Consider the following 19021-nt stretch of genomic DNA (forward strand, 5'->3'; position numbering starts at 1 on the left):
ATAGGTTTTCTTCAAATCCTTATGTTGATGTTTCGTGAAAAGCTTTTGGCTGAAACTCAAATATCATCTCATGTGCACCAAGTCAGAATGGCAAGAAGCATTTTACGCTATGGTGCACTTGACAGAAGTTAAAGTCCCAACCGGACTGTAAATAGCGCGGTATTGTGCGAGACCTGACTGTTTGCCAGACGTTGCGATGATCGGTCAGCGAGTTATAGGTGACCGGAAATCTTGAATAACTAAAGAACGAGAGACTTTCACATTCAAACCTTGGCAGACTACACCAGTCAATGTTGGTTGGTTGTTGTTTAACGCCGCAATATCCGAGCTATATGTCGGCGGTCTGTAACTCATCGAGTCATGACCAGACAATCCAGTGATTAACTACATAAACATTGATCCATGAAACTGGGATCGATGACATGCATCAAACCAAGTCAGCGAGCCTGACCACCCGATCACGTTAGTCGCCTCTTACGACAAGCATAGTCGCCTTTTACGGCAAGCATGGGTTGCTGAAGACCTATTCTACCCAGGATCTTCACGGGTCACCAGTCAATGTAACAAAAGACAAACGATATCTAAATTCATTACATTCGATCTGATATTTTTGTTGTAAACAATCCAGTCGTCTGTGAAACAACGTTGCACAACAGAAGTGGGCGGAGTTAACCTTCGGTCAGCTGACATCTACTGCGCGAGCATATCTAATTATAGTAAACCACGTGGCGAACTCACACTTGGCTTCTCGAAGTGTCTGTTGCAACGAAACTGCCACAAAAATACCAAATTTATTACAAAGACGTTAAGTTTCAATATCGAAATGAACACATACCAATATACAGTATTCGATTGTTTTATGCAGGTTGTAAAGAATATTTCATTGAAAATGTCAGAATGGAGACTATTTTGATTAACATTGTCATATCCGCAGGTTCAATTTTCGAAAACGATCCAGACCCAACAACTTTTGACAAGAGAACGTCAACTAGAATAAATCTGATTCGGCTACTGAAACCTGATAACAGTTTGTCCAGTTTTCTTTTACATTTATGGGCCAAACGACAGGTATAGTCATCGTGAAAGCGATTTTAATTTTTTTTTGTAAAATAAATAAAGGTCATAATGTCGATTATATGTAGTTTATTCATTCATAGATATATCATCCATCGACATGGCGGTCGGGTAGCCTAGAGGTTAAAGCATTCACTCGTCACGCCGAAGACCTGGGTTCAAATCCCGATATGGGTACAATGAGTAATGGCCATTTCTGGTGTCCCCCGCCATGATATTGCTGGAATATTGCCCAAAGTTGCGTAAAACAAAACTCACTCACTCATCTATGGACATGCCAATAAACAATTAAATAAACTGATTCAAATTATAAATTTTAATTCTAGATTCACTGTCTACAAATAAAAAGATCAATTTGAAATCTATAGACAGTGCTTGTTTATGGAAATATGCATGTTATGTTATGAATAATCGATGTACATGTATACTTCCGGAGACGTCTTACCTTTTAACTTATTTAGCATAATCCTCATGTTCCGTATAAATATCAGGTTCCATATAAACTTAATATTCGGAATATATAAATCCACGAGCGCATATATGGTTCAAAACACAATGGGGCATAATTTCTCAGCGCACACTAGGCCGAATTATCATCAACAGTTTCATCGAACAGTCACGAGTCAACAGTCTTGGAAAGATACCTTGAGTATTCCTTAAATTCCTTCATTAAATTTATTCTGTCCAACCTTGTCCAATAGTTCGTGTATATAGTTTTGCGAACTACCATAACCCTGATTAGTAATGTTTTACCCAGAGCACACTTAACAACAGTTTCGGGCAAACGGTCACGAGTCTTGTCTTCTTCGAAAGATACCTAGGATTCCTCCATGCATTTCGTCTGTCCAACATCGACCAATAGTTCTTGTAAATAGTCCTGCGAACTCCACTATGTCTGTCGTGAGGGGCGGTGCCTCGGCCAATCCATCTCTGAGGGAATGTTGTCACACACGGGCGGCAAAAACGATATGCGCATTGCTGACAGCGACCTGTCAAAATTTACTACGTTGTGATAGCCATAAGAAACCGATAGAATTTGGAAGAACTCATTGAAGAAGAGATATATTAAACCTCATGAAAATGGTTGATGAATATAAAATTTGTAGCGAATTCGGGAATTCTTCATTTGTTAACAAGAATTGGTAACATTTCACATCACAAATAAGTATATGTATTCATGTCTGGTCGTCATAAATCAAAACTTTTGAAAAGCATCTTCTACAACCCTCAAAATATTGGTAGCACGTTGTTTGGTCAACTATTTCTTATGTCGTGTGACCCAAACTTTGGTGGGTAGTCTAATATAAGTCGGGTTTGATGGGTTGTGTTGGTTTTGATGGTAAATGGCATTCATTGCATTCAAACAATCAAAATCGACCAATGTTATTCAATATTAACAAAACTTGTGATGAACGAAACAATATATGCAACTGAAGTTAGGTTCTATCAAAAGTCTCAAAATTAAGCACTTTCATCAAAGCGAAACTCACCTGTCACATCCCTATGGTTTACATAAACCACGCCCAATTTCCCGCTTTTCTCTATTTGTTTTCTGCTAATTTTATGCAATCTCTTTATAGAGTGACCACTATTGTAAAAGATGGCAGAAATTGCTAGAATGTTAGCTGATGTTAACGGGATTAAGAGAACATATTCGAAAGACAATCAAGAAGCTGTGGAACGAAGCAATTCGAAGAGAATAGAAAAGGAAATTTCGCCACAGGAAAAAACAACCTTCTCAGCCGAAAACAGAGACGAGATTGATTTCATTTATGAACAAGCGAAAAACATCAAAACTTTTCACGGCGCAGGGAACCTTAATCTTGTGACAAACAAACAACAAACAACAATAATACTTTCTCATATTATATTGATGTTGATCATACTCGGAAGAAAATAGCCGTATTAGACTGGAATGAACATGTAAATGGACCTACAATGCCATAAAAATATGTCACGGATGTTAGAAACCCTAGACGCCAGGCCGAGACTAAAAGTTCTCAAAGGAAAAACTTACAACACGTGGGATCGGATTTGGAAGCACTAGGTCGCTATTTTCCTCGTGTTAAGGAAGGTACATTGTTTTATAATGATTTAAGAAGGTTTAACAATGTTAATTTATTAACTACGATGATGTGCATAACGGTGTTCACGTGTTGTCGATTACCGCATGTATTTTAGATTGAGACACGTGGGTTGCTATAAATAACAATCACATTTCCCCTTATTCGTAAAACATTTACTGCGCATGTACGGATGTTGGGGCTTCAACGTGCAAAATGGTTGTGTATGTGGCTTGGTTTGAGAACCACGTTGGGAGCCATGGTTATAATTAGTCATCACCCCATGTTTACAAACTCGGACGACATGGTTCCACTTGTGTTTGTGACAGATGGGAGTTGTGCACTACTTTGGGATGTAACTACGGGGATACGTTTTTGTGTGGAAAGTCTGTTTATTATGGCTTTGGTTTTACTGTTGTCCAACAGCCCAAATGACCATTATTTAATACCTTTTTCTTCTGTCAGGGACTTATATTTATAAAGTAATGTGCCTTTATTGCTCTTTGTTTTAATGAGGCTGTTAACGGGTATAGGAGCATCCATGATGTCGTCGGCAACGATGCTAACGTTGTATTTGTATCATTAATAATAGATCTAAAACAATTTTAATGTTTGAACCGTTTTTATTACGTGTTTAAGAATACATGTTTTGTGTAAATATATGTCTTGTGTCATATTTAGAGTATGTTTGAAAGAAACAAATTGTCTTGTTCTGATTAGATTGTTCTGTTTTCAATAGTATTTTGTAGTAAACATCTATGAATGAAAAAAGTAGTTCGGACGAAGTCATAGAGGGCAAAGTTATCTGAGGTTTATTTCACATGTGCATCAACATTTTTATATGTTCGGTTATTTTCGACCATATGGACAATAATTTTTTAATTATTTTGTATTATTCCTTGCCCGTGAAGAGATCACCCGTTTAATAAACATACAGCTGTATTACACATTTTGTAATGCCAAAACGCGTGCTTATGTACTCTCGGAACACGTTTCGCGAACAAATATTGAAAGTTTTCACATCCTTTGACTTATTCAGCGACATTGCGTGTGGAGATGATACATCAGTGAGAGTAACTTATGCACACTCGATGACCCCAGCAACCTTGTTGCTAGGTTGGCGTTACATGGCATTGTTTCGCCGATGGATCTTGCAACAAAATTCCTCAAATTACGTCATCGGGTATTGTGACGTGATTGTAAACTTTGAGGTGCAATGACCCGTTCCACAATGCGATCGTATTTTAGCGCAACGACAGTCGTTGGTCTAAGTAAAGTATGTGAGTTGCGACAACCTTAGCGCCACGATAACTTTGTGGAACAGACACCTGAATTCTAAAAGGTGGGCTGTTACATGGTATTATATACATACATTTCATCTTTTGACGTGTTTGAAGTATTATTCTGTTATACTGAATTGGATTATGTGGTTCGTGTTGGTGTCAGCCAATTACACTCAACAGTATAATTCTAAAAACGTTATAAATGGCATTGCCAAGTAATAAATACAATGCTAAACTCGCTCCGATTAAAAAACAATTTTATGAAACTCGTGAATAGTTGTGTTATCTGACACGCTTTATCTCGTCAGATACCAGAACTTTTCACTCGTTTCATAAAATTGGTATTACACGGGAGCTCTTTTAGTATTCTATATTTATCCCAAACTCAATAATATTTTGTATTATCCCCCTACCCAATTATATTTTGTTTATGTACGGTTATAAACAGTTGATGAGGCAGGTGATAAAGACAAACAGGACATGTTAATCCATTTTACAACACACGAAGGCACAGTATTTCCAAACTTTATGTATTTTAGGAAATGAACGCATGATGCTAAGCCCATATGACCAATGTTTGAAATGTACGTATCAGTTCGACGCCAAAATTGTATTCAGGTCAATAAAAGAGCAATCATGTGACTATGAATATGTATGACAGAGGTCCGTTAATATTGCAATGTCCCACTGTATTTGCGTTTGTTGTAATGGAGTAAAATCCGGCTTTTGGTCCTGTGGTATTGAGTGAGTTAGTGAGAATTTCAGTTATATTGATGTTGGAGGAAAGCCCGAAGTGATACAGGTCTCAAACGTTTACAAGTTTGGAGAAACCAATACACACGGGTTGGTGTTGACAAACAAAGTTTGGCGGATCTTGAATTAGAACCCACGATCATAGGTTTTTAGCGTGCAAGGGGCGCAAATCGGCTTGAAATTCCCTTGAAGTGTTTCTCTCACAGTTACCCCTAGAACTAAAAACTAAAAGTTGTTCCTCGAGCTTTCTTATGACTGTGCTCTTAAGTATTGTAACAAATCGTAGCTAAGTGTTGTAAATCTTACATCCGCTCTGTGAGGGTTGTATGAACACGAAAGAGAACAACGGGCAGCAGGATGTCGAGGATGTGAAAGACGTCTTTTCAGATGGATGAGAATACATAATATATGTTCATTTTAAACACATCTACTCTCAGTCATGTCGGAAAAGTAGAGTGCAAAATCAACTTGTATTCATTTTAAATGAATTCCTATACGTATGATAGGTTCCTTAAAATCCAAGTCCAGATTTGTCTTTGTGACATTTCTATTCTCTTCATATGATGCTTGGTATAAAAATAACCCGAATTTACTTAGATCTGACTGAAAATGCCCAAACCATCTCCTGATCTGAAAAGTTTATAAAGTTTGTCATTGTGAGCATGTAGGAAAATACTAAAATGTCACGAGTTTCAATAATATATGTTGTGAAAGGCAACCACTACATTTAGTAGTTCATCAAGACCGCCTCCGTGGTCTAGTGGTCTAGTGGATAGAGCGTCTACCCAGAGGCGGGAGATCGATGGGTCGATCCCCGGCCGTGACGCACCAAAAGATGTTAAAAGAAGGTACTTGTTGTTGCCCTGGCGGGGGCTCGGTATTAAGGAGATAAAACTAGGACTAATCGGTTTGGAGACAGTTTACTGTGTCTGAGTATCAGATTACGGAAAATAATAGTTAAGATAATTCTGGTTTCAGCTTTTCTCCCCGTGATCAGAATCTCTGCACTTGTACACAGCAGAGGTTATTGAAGATTAACATATCGATTTTAACAAAATTAGTAAATGCGCTGTCGTGTCACTTGTCTGGTCAAGACTGGATTATTTACATGTCGCTGCATTTATGGCAGGAGATCTACTGCTGTACGACGTCAGGCTACAAACACTGACCTATTTTGCAATTTGTGCGTGTTTAAGGGATTTTTGGTTTGGCAGTACATGCTTACCCTTTTCGCAAACACCTGATGTTATCATATATATCCTGGGCCAAATCACTGCTAGGTGGACAGAGACAAATTCACAAGGTCAATGGCCCACAGAGACACAATATGTTTTGTTTGATCCAGTGATCCATTCATATAGTTTTCACCGCAAGTTTGCCTATTGCCTTTTGCCCAATGGAATGTGTTTCTCTGGTAGTAGAACACTACCCTTAGACGACTGATATACCGCCTGGAATAAGCAAATTAGTAGCTATATGTATATTTGCAAAGACCTCATAATAGCAGGTTGGATATTGTTTGGTAAATATAGTGCATTACATACACAAGTAATGGGATCTGGATTTTTTTGTTATATAAGTAAATCGACAATGTGAACACCAGAACACAACACCAGAATTTGGGTTTTCGTTAACAATTGATCCCATCCAGCATTGTGACATTATTTTTGATGAGTATGAAAATTCCAAGTGAGTGAATAGTTTGCGTAGCAGTCAACGATACAGTAGCTGCATCATAATTATGCTATTGCCATGATTTGCTTGATTCATTTCTTACAACATTTTCATGTGACTAGTTTTATGTGGTGAACCTGTCAGGGTCCTACTTTCCAAAGGCTACTATCACGCAAAGACCTTTGTCCTATTCCCCACACAGATACAGTGTATTCTGAACCACCTAATCCCCATTTCATCGGCTCCTGTAACAAGTATGAAAGCATTGTTGTGTAACATTCATCTTAATAATTGATAGTTAAGCTAAATTTGCAGTTTACAAGACAAGATAATACCCTTTTCACCATTTTCCCAGGCCTGCATGTGATTCCAGACGTTTCTGATGAAGTATGCGTTCATTGGTGCTTGTGTCTTTAGCCAGGTGACCAATGCATATTTCTACCAAGATGACAAGAGACACAGCCAAATTCTCTGAAAGTCCCGAAATTGCTTAAAGTAATGTCAATATGTTGTACTTGAATCTGTGAATCTAAAACATGGTTCGATGATGTATTTAAGGGGTAACAGAGCCTTGGCCTTTGACCTGGCGGCCCAGAGTTTACACCGTAGAGGACGTAAACAAGTTGTTGATGCTTACTGCGCAGCCCAGTACCAACTATTTCCTGTCACTTATAGTTCTCTGACTATGTAGGGCCTGCACGTTTACACCACTTGGCTCCTGGACCGTAACACATGATGGGTTGTCATGAGTGGTCATGCAGCCACTCTGTGTACTTTAGAGTTGACCAGTCAATAGCCTGTTCAGAACAAGATAATAATTTATACCACCTATCATTGTCTACTTTCCCGCTTAGACTAACTTGGCAATTAACCTGTTTCCAAAGTCCAGCAACCTGGCTTGGCATGTGTGACTGTAGTCACGGTAGGCTGATTCTTGGCTGGACAGCTATATTACACATGCCTACATGCTATATGTTTACAGGATCTGTGACCTGGTAGATTATATACTGACTGTCGTTATAGAGCTGGAACTTTACTGAGCGCTGCGGGTTTTAAAACAAACAAATAAATTTACAAACTCTGTTAGATTGTTCCGTGTAAGTCAAATTGCCAATCTAACTCATGTGACACAGGCGGTAACTTAGCCTGGTGGTTTATGCGTTGATGGCACAAGTTCAAGTCCCAATTTCAGGTTTCCCAGCCATGGCACTCCAGTAATGGTGCTAAATGTGACAAACAGAACAAAAGTACTGACATGTGGCGCTTTTGCGTCACCCTGTGTGGATTCCGTGACAGAACATGTTCCCATAAATTCATAAGACTGAAATACGTAGACTGTGGTTACGATGTAAAACATAGCTAATTTTGGCACATCACAACTCGACGGCTTGAGTCGTTGCTGGTCATATCGGTCCCAGGCCATACTCTTTGAGAGCAGCCATTAAAGTAAAATATTGCCCATTGGAATATGACCTTATTATCTCTGAGCATTAATTCTTTTGTATTTGAAAGTGAAGATGGAGTAAAATAAAAACAAGTTACAGATATTTGATAAATTCTGATTTCTCTGATCCAGATTCCATTATTTAATAGTGCCGATCTTTAGCTTTGATTTTGGTAGGTATAAACCTCAATAAACAAAATATAAGTAGGAACAAGGATAAATAAAATATAACTGTGATGTTGCTGGGTATTGGGATAAACAAAATGTAACTGGATACAGGGATAAACTAATTATAACTAGGTACAGGCATAATACAAAATCAATTATTCATAATTCATGTTCGAAAATAACCGAGCACATAATACATGTTGCAGATGTGTAATAAACCCTAGATGACCTTGACCTCGGTGACCTCATCCGAATATGGAACTACATTTTTCATTCAAAGTTGTTTACTACAAACTTCTACGAAACAATAATTTCCTCAGAACAAGATGGTTTGTTTCTCTCAAATACCACTAAAATCTAAATATGACACAAGACATATATTAACACAAAACATTTATTCATCAACACGAAATTAAAACAGTTAACATTACAATTGTTATTGAGCTATTATTAGTGACTCAAATACAATATAAGCTTTGTCGCAGACAAAAACATGGATGCTCCCATACACGTCAAAAGTCTCGTTAAAACACAGACAAATAAATGCTCCCATACACGTCAAAAGTCTCGTTAAAACACAGACAAATAAATGCTCCCATACACGTCAAAAGTTTCGTTAAAACATAGACAAATAAATGCTCCGATACACGTCAAAAGTCTCGTTAAAACACAGACAAATAAATGCTCCCATACACGTCAAAAGTCTCGTTAAAACACAGACAAATACACAACTTACATCTGTCAAAAACACAAATAGAGCCATGTCGTTCGAGTTTGTTCATACACTTATTGGCTGTCATATACAGCTGTATAAAAGAAGAGCTCTTCCACGTCAGTTTTTGTAATTCCACGAATGCTTCCGTTTCATTTGTCAATGAACCAGTCCCTGAACCTAGACGCATTGCTAAATTTCCCGCTTTCAGTGAATTGTCCGATGAGTAGACAGTCCATATGCACTCGCCTCAGTTTCTTGTTCTTGTTCGAAAAGTTCTTGTTCAAAGAATATCTTTATGTTAGCCTTCACCTGATAAAAAAAACCTGATGTCCGACCTACTGCAGTCGTCTTGGCTTAGTGTTTTGAAGGTGTTCGAAGGTTTTACTTCAAATGATGTAAATATGTTTGAACACAGCGTTATTCTAACATTTGCATCGATAAATTTAAATTTAAAGTGACACGTTTCTGAGTTATTATTTGAATACCGACGAAAGGAGTCTATGTATTAGGCACTATTTCTATACGAGCACTGCTTGAAGTCGTGATTGGTTTCACTATCAAGCGGGGTTACAATATCCATACGCGACCTTCCTCGCGACCTTATCACATCCACCAATTTACTGAAAGCACCATAGTGTTTAAACACTTGGAACGAATTTGTATGATTTCAAAAACTCTATGGGATTTTTACAAGTCTTTATTAATTCAAATTATAACGCATTTTCACCGTAATGACACTATTGGAGGCGTCCTCGGAAAATGAGGTGTTGGTCATAATAATGATAGATTACAAACAGCGGGATCTCTGCATTTGCACACAGGAGAAGTTATTAAAAGTTTTCCTATTGTTTACAGTTTCAACTAAATCAGTTAGTCGTGTCAATGGATTCTACGGTCTTGACTCGCTATCACTGGATTGTCTGCTCCAGACTCTATTGTTTACAGGCCGTAGACGTATGGCAGTGGTATGGTTGGATGACAAAACAGTAATAAGCTTCTAAATGCAAATTGTGTGAGTGGTGGATGCTATTGATAGATCAGAACGTGATTACCTTTTTCGCAAACAGCTGGTCTCATCATTAATTTTCAGTGATCTATTCATATATACTGAGACGCATTGAAATCGCACCAGAGGTAAAAATGGAAATTGACGCTAAACCAAATTTGTATATGGTGTTGGCTGTGTACTACAATCACACTCGGATAACTTAGTTCCACATTAGTGATGACAAGTGTCATTGGAAAGTACACAATTTTAATGTAGAGAACATGGAACACACAGGTAGTCAATACCGGGTATGACCGCCCCTGGTTGCAATGCATGCCACACAACGCCTTCTCATACTCACTGTCAGTCTCTGGATAACAGTTGGTGGTATCCTACGCCACTCACGTTGCAGGACAAGTGCCAGGTCGCCTACGTTGGCGATTTGAGGTTGACATGCAATGTGCTGTCCCGGAAGTCCCACAAGGCTCCCATGGGCGATAGATCGGTAGAATGCAAGGCATGGCATAACAGGTACGTTATTTTGTGCCAGGAAATCCATAGAAGCACGTGTTGTATGTGCCCTGGCGAACTGTTGAAAAGTATGCAGCTCTTGGTGTTGATGGAAACAGGGGCCAACGTGACGTTTTCAAATAGCGTACCTGTAGTAAACTTCATTAACACGACCTGTGCATACATGGAACTGTATTCTGTGCCGAAAACTGATATCGACCCAAACCATCACATTTCAGTCGCCCAAACGATCAGTCTGCATAACACAATCATCGTAATGACGTTCGCCACGGCGACGCCACACCCGCGCATCGTCCGTCGGCGTTCCTGAGGTGAAATCTGGATTCGTAAGAGAAGAGAACGCCATGCCAGCGTCAAAGTAACCATTGTCTGTGCCCCAGCGACCACTGAGGGCGTGCATTTCGGTGCCTTAGGAGCGGAATCAGGCCTATGACAGGATGACGGCATTTTCCCGTTCCTTAGGTGTCAGTCTCGATATTGCGTCCTCAGTGCTATTCCGCGGCCACAGCAATACTGCAAGTAGCCTTTGAATGCCACCCCTTTATACTCCATTTCTGCACTAAAAGGGCATTTTTCGTAATAACGTGTTTTTGAGTACTGTTTTGCGTTTTGGTGACGACTCATAACGGCTATCAAACCTGTCAACAGTTTTGGAGCCTCCTTAAGTCCTAACCATGGCGTATGTTTGTTGTTCTTTTACTACCATCATGATATTTTCATGGCTTCATGTTGGTGCGTTTTCAAAGCGGGTCAGTATAATTTCCATCAAGATTTTGCCTTGTACGCCAAATGGAAGCTTGTTTCGGCCGATACTCGAGACTCATTACTCTTGTATTGACTAAAGATATTTTCAAATTTATACCACAAATCATTGGTCACTTGATGTCTTGTTCGTTCATTAAATATGGCCTCTTTTAGAGAGCAATTTGTCCAAAATACATACATAATATCAAACTTCCCTTGCTATTACCATTTCATATTCATAAACTTAAAATGAACTAAGAATTATTCAGTCACAGGAAATAGACATTGTAAGCCAAGGGGATACACGCGTATCCTCTTTATCTTGTCAGCATCCCAAGAATTACGGCTGTTACACTACTACTAAACACGAAGAAGCATGTAAAACAGGTCTTGTTTAGTTTAGTTTCAATATCTGCCCATTCTGGTCTTGTCCTTCTTACACATTCTTAAGATCCATTTCGGTGGTGGCTTACTAGTGAAGTTGGCCAGAGACACGTAGAGGCTGAAGAGGCTGACGGTGAGAGAGTTCTCACGCAGGGAGTCCCTGATGATGGACAGAAACAGCTGGAAGCTGAGGAGGACAGACACGGCCATGCTGGTCTTCTCTCCGCTCTGCGAGGGCAGCAGGAACACGAAGGTGTTGAGGAAGTAGAGGAGGACCACGGGAAGCAGGATGTTGAAGATATAGAACATAGGGCGTCGTCTCAAATGGAAGGTTATACGTATTAACCGTCCAACGTTTTCACCATCAATGTTAGTGATATCTTCAGTGGAAATTTCAAACTCGCTATTCTCTTCAAATTGGTTCATGTCAACATCTGTTTCACTGGAGAGATGTACTTTATTGTAGAACCCGAACCATCCACGTATTATAACTGAACAAGTCTGGGTATCAAAGGGAAACTTGTAAATGTTGATAGGACACTTGGTTTCTATTGCCCCTATCACAAACCATCTAACATCTCCATGACTGGTAACCAGCAGAGATCCTCCATTCTGCAGTAGATCTTGTCCCTTAATACTATTTCCTATAATCAAAAATTCAGGTTTCCACAATTTGTGTGAGTCTACAAGAATTCGTTTCTGTGAGCTCAACGAATTATTCCAAACAACTCGATGGTCGTACCACGAGAAGACCAACCACATGGTGCTGCCGAGAAACTGCTTTTTGTTATCCAGTTCTTGTACAGATAACAATGTTGCTTCGGTAGTTATGTTAACTACATTGCTGGGTTTGTGATGGGCTTTGTAGCCTTTTAAGATAGTGTCAGCGACTTCTCCGTCAGATGTAGAACACACGATCCATGGTATACCTTGCAGTATACATGTCAAGATAATAACCTTCCTGGCAGTCAACATCTTCTCAGGCGTATGTGTAAGTCCAGGCGTTGCTAATGAACGATGCGTTCTTCTGTATTTATGCAATGTCATCGGTGTGTGTTTCTATGGAGATGACATTAAACACAATATAATCCTCTGAATTAAACAAACCACGAAATGGCTTTCATGCAAGTCAATATGAACGTTTCAGGGTTATTACGAAATTGCACTTGATGAACAGTGAATCTACAACATGGTTCAATTAGGCACTGAAGGAAATATTTAATCAGTGTTATGCAACCAAGAGAAGTATATAACGACTTTTCATAGATCGATATGAATTTTTCGTTCCCATCTTTTCTTCTTCTATTGATTGTTTTTGAATTGTTTGTGCTAAAACATTGCATGTTAATTGAAGCTACAAAATCCTTTTCCAATATTATTACAGATCTCTACCCTTAAGTCCATTGTATGATTACGATTACGCTTTTGAAAGCTTTACTGACACCTTCAGTCTAAGCTTGATTGTACCTCAAAGGTCACGAAATGTAAACACCAAAGGCTGCTGAGTTACTGCACGACGTAAAGGGAAACATGACTGTTGGCAAACTGACGTCATCCCTCTTGTCACACATGTCTTGTGGATAGTTGTTTGTCTCTCTGAATCTTTATGCATATATTTTAATATAAAAGCAATGAGGCGGTTTCAATGATCTGTTTTAGTTCTAGATCAAGTGGGTAAATCAGTGGAAAGGAATTAGCTATTTGACAATTATTGAGCGATATCAGATCATCTACATACACAAAGCTGAAGTTAAACTTCTTGACAAATAACATTGTTCATCTTTCTCTGTTCACCCAGCAGTGATTGGGCTCATGATATAACATGTATAAGATGATAATGTGTACAAACATTCTTGTGCCTAACAGGTACTTTTGCTTGTACACTATCTGTGGAGGTGCGAATTCAATATGTATGAATAATGATCTGTTGATAATAGTTATATGTCATGCGCTTTATCATTATCATGTTATGCTATTTTCAGTATGTTTCAATATTTAAAAGGACCACCTCCATGGTCTAGAGGACAGAGCATCTGCCCAGAGAGCAGAAGGTTGGTTGTGCGAAAACCCAGATGCATAATACCAAAAGACCTTAAAAGGTGATAACCACAAGATAATCATATAATCTCTCGTTGCCTTTGACACTATTCCGGATGTCCAGAAACTATGAATCAGCAAAACTTCATTCCCGTGAGCTTACTGAAACATTCCACGATAGTCTTGGATCGAACCACGAAATGATCATCTACAAAGTGACGCTGAGAAACTATTGTTTGACATCAGGTTCCTGCACAGAGGAGACCTGCAGTCATTGAAACGTTAACTACGTCTGCCGGTTTATAGTGAGTTATATATGTTGAATGTTTTTGTATGCAGTGTTGGGAAGTTGCAAGTCCTATGGCGATCTCAGCGCCAGCTCAACTGGAATAAAGTTTCTTTGCAACACTTGTTTCTGTGCAAAACTCAATGCATTTTCCATTTTAAAATGTATTTATTCAGTTTATTCAAGTGGTTTCTAAAGGCAATGTAGGGGATCCGTAGCCGGAACTGCAGATCATTGAATGTAAAAAGTGTTTCTAACACAAAGTCTCAGGTGTAAAACTACGGTCAAACATACTGGGACGATATTTTAATTGTGAAACAAATGGTCTCTGGGGTCAGACAGTTGATACCAGGTAGGTGATCGAGACAGGCAGGACATGTTAATAAACATTTTTTTATTGAGTTAGGTTCAGTGTCGCTTTCAACAGTATTTCCGTTATATTGGTGTTGGAGCAAAGCGATAAAGGTCTTAGACGTTTACAATTTTTGGGACATCCACAAACACGGGTTTGCGCTGACAAACCTAAAACATAATCAGAACAATAGTGTACAACCTGTCTATCTACCTATGAAGGAAAGTCTTATAATTATTATCTTTTAAACTTTTATTCAGAACAGGTGCGTGTTAGGGAGTCACATGACACATGATTTTAATGTTACCTTTTAAGTTATGATTTTAAAGTACTAATATTTCTATGGATAGGACAGGTTTATCTTAGATATAATGGACATTTGCTCGAAATGTTTCTCTTAGAGTTACTTTTGAAACTTAACTAAACGTTGTTCCAAGAGCCTTTATATGAATGTGCTCTTATGTATTGTGACAAATCTTTGCTGAGTGTGAGATTGCCAGTTCAAAGATGGAGAACTGGAGACGTCTTTTCAGATTGTTGTTCAAACGTGGTATAACTACATTTTAACTACATCTAGTTATTTGAAAAAAACAACACACTAGAAAATCCCTCAAGATCGCCCCCATGGTCTAGTGGATAGAGCGTCTGCCCTGAGACCGGAAGGTCGGTGGTTCGATCCCCAACCGTATCATACCTAAATACCTAGAGAGATGGTACTTGTTGTTACCCTGCCTGGAGCTCGGCATTGAGGGGATAACAATTATATCATGTTGACAACTATTTTGCCTGTTTTGCCAGTGGGAACAGTAATAAGATATAGATATTCTTATTATACAAATAATCCGGAAATGTTAACACAATACCAGAATTCAGTTGTCATGGTTTCATTTACGATGGATCCTATCCAGCTGTTTGACGTTTATTTGGATGAGTCTGAAATTCCCAAGTGAGTGAATGTTTTGCGTTGCAGTCAACGATACAGCAGTTGTATCACGGTTACTATTGCAATGATTTGCTTGATTCACTTCTCACATGGTTTATGCTAATTTTTTCATGGTTAACCTAATCCTAAATTACTGAATCTACTATCACACAAAGACCCAGGTTCGACCCATGTTCCTGTCACAGGATCCTATCCGATCATGGTTTCAGCCGACTCCTGCCACACAATCCGATCATCGTTTCAGTCCTGAAATCATAGGAATGATAAAGCGATCTGACAGTTAGTCGTATTTACATTACTCGTTTTGTGATGGTTTTTGTACCCTTTCAAAGTCCTGTCTGTCCCTTGTAGGCTCCTTGGTGTGATTTGCAGTGTGCACGTCCAGACAATAACCTACCTTTCTGACGTTCAACGTCTTCTCGGGAGTGTGTTTAATTCCAGGCGTTTCGTATGGATTATGCATTCTCATGTGCTTCTGTATTTAGGCAATGTGATCAATGTATTTTCTGTTGTGATGACATTAAACACAGCCTAATGCCCCGACAGCTTCGACATAGCTTTAATGGATGTCAATATGACGGTACATATTGCACTTCAAACTGTCAATCAAAAACATGGTTCAATTAGATCCCTTGGAAAATATTTACTCAATGTTATCACACACACAGATTTATGACAGGAGCCCACATGGATCAATATGAATATTGCCAAGTCATCCGTCGTTCTGTATTGATTGTCTATGAATTGTTATGGCATCTCTTAGAGCAGGTGACATTGTTCATACATCCCTGTGGGGCTTCCGGGTTAGAATTACAGGACCCCAGCAGCCTGTGCTGGCTGTATAAAATGCCCAAATAGTTCGGGTGGTTAAGTGTCAGTGACTTGCGTGATTGAATGCCACCGCATCCCGACAGCGTAGATCGTTGCTCACACTATTGATCACTGGTTTGTCTCATCCAGACAGATTCCTTTCTAGACAAGCGTTATATAGCTGTTAATATTGCTGTGTTAGGCGTTAAACAAACTAAACTTACTTGCAATTATCTCCTCAATTCCTCGGAGATGTTGTGCTATAGAACCATGTTCAGTTATGTTTTTTAAGCTAAATCCCGTACGAAATATATACATGAAACTTCCACACTGTTTCACAATTTCAAAAGTTTACAGGTGCCTTTGGTTAAATAGGTTTTCTTAAAACCCTGATGTTGATGTTTTGTGAAAAGCTTTTAGCTGAAACTCAAATATCACCTCATGTGCACCAAGTCAGAATGGCAAGAAGCATTTTATACCGTGGTGCACTTGACAGAAGTTAAAGTCCCAACCGGACTGTAAATAGCGCGGTATTGTGCGAGACCTGACTGTTTGCCAGACGTTGCGATGATCGGTCAGCGAGTTATCGGTGACCGGAAATCTTGAATAACTAAAGAACGAGAGACTTTCACATTCAAATCTTGGCAGACTACACCAGTCAATGTTGGTTGGTGGACAATCTGGACCAGACAATCCAGTGATTAACTACATAAGCATTGATCCATGAAACTGGGATCGATGATATGCATCAAACCAAGTCAGCGAGCCTGACCACCCGATCCCGTTAGTCGCCTCTTATGACAAGCATAGTCGCCTTTTACGGCAAGCATGGGATGCTGAAGACCTATTCTACCCAGGATCTTCACAGGTCACCAGTCAATGTATGAAAGACAAACGATATCTAAATTCATTACATTCGATCTCATATTTTTGTTGTAAACAATCCAGTCGTCTGTGAAACAACGTTGCACAACAGAAGTGGGCGGAGTTAACCTTCGGTCAGCTGACATCTACTGCGCGAGCATATCTAATTTTAGTAAACCACGTGGCGAACTCACACTTGGCTTCTCGAACTATTGTCTGTTGCAACGAAACTGCCACAAAAATACCAAATTTATTACAAAGACGTTAAGTTTCAATATCGCAATGAACACATACCAATATACAGTATTCGATTGTTTTATGCAGGTATGTTGTAAAGAATATTTCATTGAAAATGTCAGAATGGAGACTATTTTGATTAACATTGTCATATCCGCAGGTTCAATCTTCGAAAACGACCCAGACCCAACAACTTTTGACAAGAGAACGCCAAATAGAATAAATCTGATTTGGCTACTGAAACCTGATAACAGTTTGCTCCGGTTTTCTTTTACATTTATGGGCCAAACGACAGGTATAGTCATCGTGAAAGCGATTTTAAATTATTTTTTGTAAAATAAATAATGGTCATAATGTCGATTATATGTAGTTTATTCATTCATAGATATATCATCTATGGACATGGCGGTCGGGTAGCCTAGAGGTTAAAGCATTCACTCGTCACGCCGAAGACCTGGGTTCAAATCCCGATATGGGTACAATGAGTAAAGGCCATTTCTGGTGTCCCCCGCCATGATATTGCTGGAATATTGCTCAAAGTGTCGTAAAACCAAACTCACTCACTCATCTATGGACATGTCAATAAACAATTAAATAAACTGATTAAAAATATAAATTTTAATTCTAGATTCACTGTCTACAAATAAAAAGATCAATTTGAAATCTATAGACAGTGCTTGTTTATGGAAATATGCATGTTATGTTATGAATAATCGATGTACATGTATACTTCGGAGACGTCTTACCTTTTAACTTATTTCGCATATTCATCATGTTCCATATAAATATCAGGTTCCATATAAACTTAATATTCGGAATATTTAAATCCACGAGCGCATATATGGTTCAAAACACAATGGGGCATAATTTCCCAGCGCACACTAGGCCGAATTATCATCAACAGTTTCATCGAACAGTCACGAGTCAACAGTCTTGGAAAGATACCTCGAGTATTCCTTAAAATCATTCATTAAATTTATTCTGTCCAACCTTGTCCAATAGTTCGGTAAATATAGTTTTGCGAACTACCATAAACCCCGATTAGTAATGTTTGGAATATGGTTTAATTCACAATCGGGCATAATTTCCCAGAGCAAACTTAACAACAGTTTCGGGCAAACGGTCACGAGTCTTGTCTTCTTCGAAAGATACCTAGGATTCCTCCATGCATTTCGTCTGTCCAACATCGACCAATAGTTCTTGTAAATAGTCCTGCGAACTCCACTATGTCTGTCGTGAGGGGCGGTGCCTCGGCCAACCCATCTCTGAGGGAATGTTGTCACACACGGGCGGCAAAAACGATATGCACATTCCTGACAGCGACCTGTCAAAATGTACTACGTTGTGATAGCCTTAAGAAACCGATAGAATTTGGAAGATCTCATTGGAGAAGAGATATATTAAACCTCATGAAAATGGTTGATGAATATAAGATTTGTAGCGAATTCGGGAATTCGTCATTTGTTAACAAGAATTGGTAACATTTCACATCACAAATAAATATATGTTTTCATGTCTGGTCGTCATAAATCAAAACTTTTGGAAAGCATCTTCTACAACCCTCAAAATATTGGTAGCGCGTTGTTTGGTCAGCTGTTTCTTATGTCGTGCGACCCAAACTTTGGTGAGTAGTCTAATATACGTCGGGTTGGATGGGTTGTGTTGGTCTTG

Source organism: Haliotis rufescens, unplaced genomic scaffold, assembly GCF_023055435.1.
Source record: "Haliotis rufescens isolate VD_foot unplaced genomic scaffold, xgHalRufe1.0.p SCAF_32, whole genome shotgun sequence".
In the NCBI taxonomy this organism is placed as follows: Eukaryota; Metazoa; Mollusca; class Gastropoda; order Lepetellida; family Haliotidae; genus Haliotis; species Haliotis rufescens.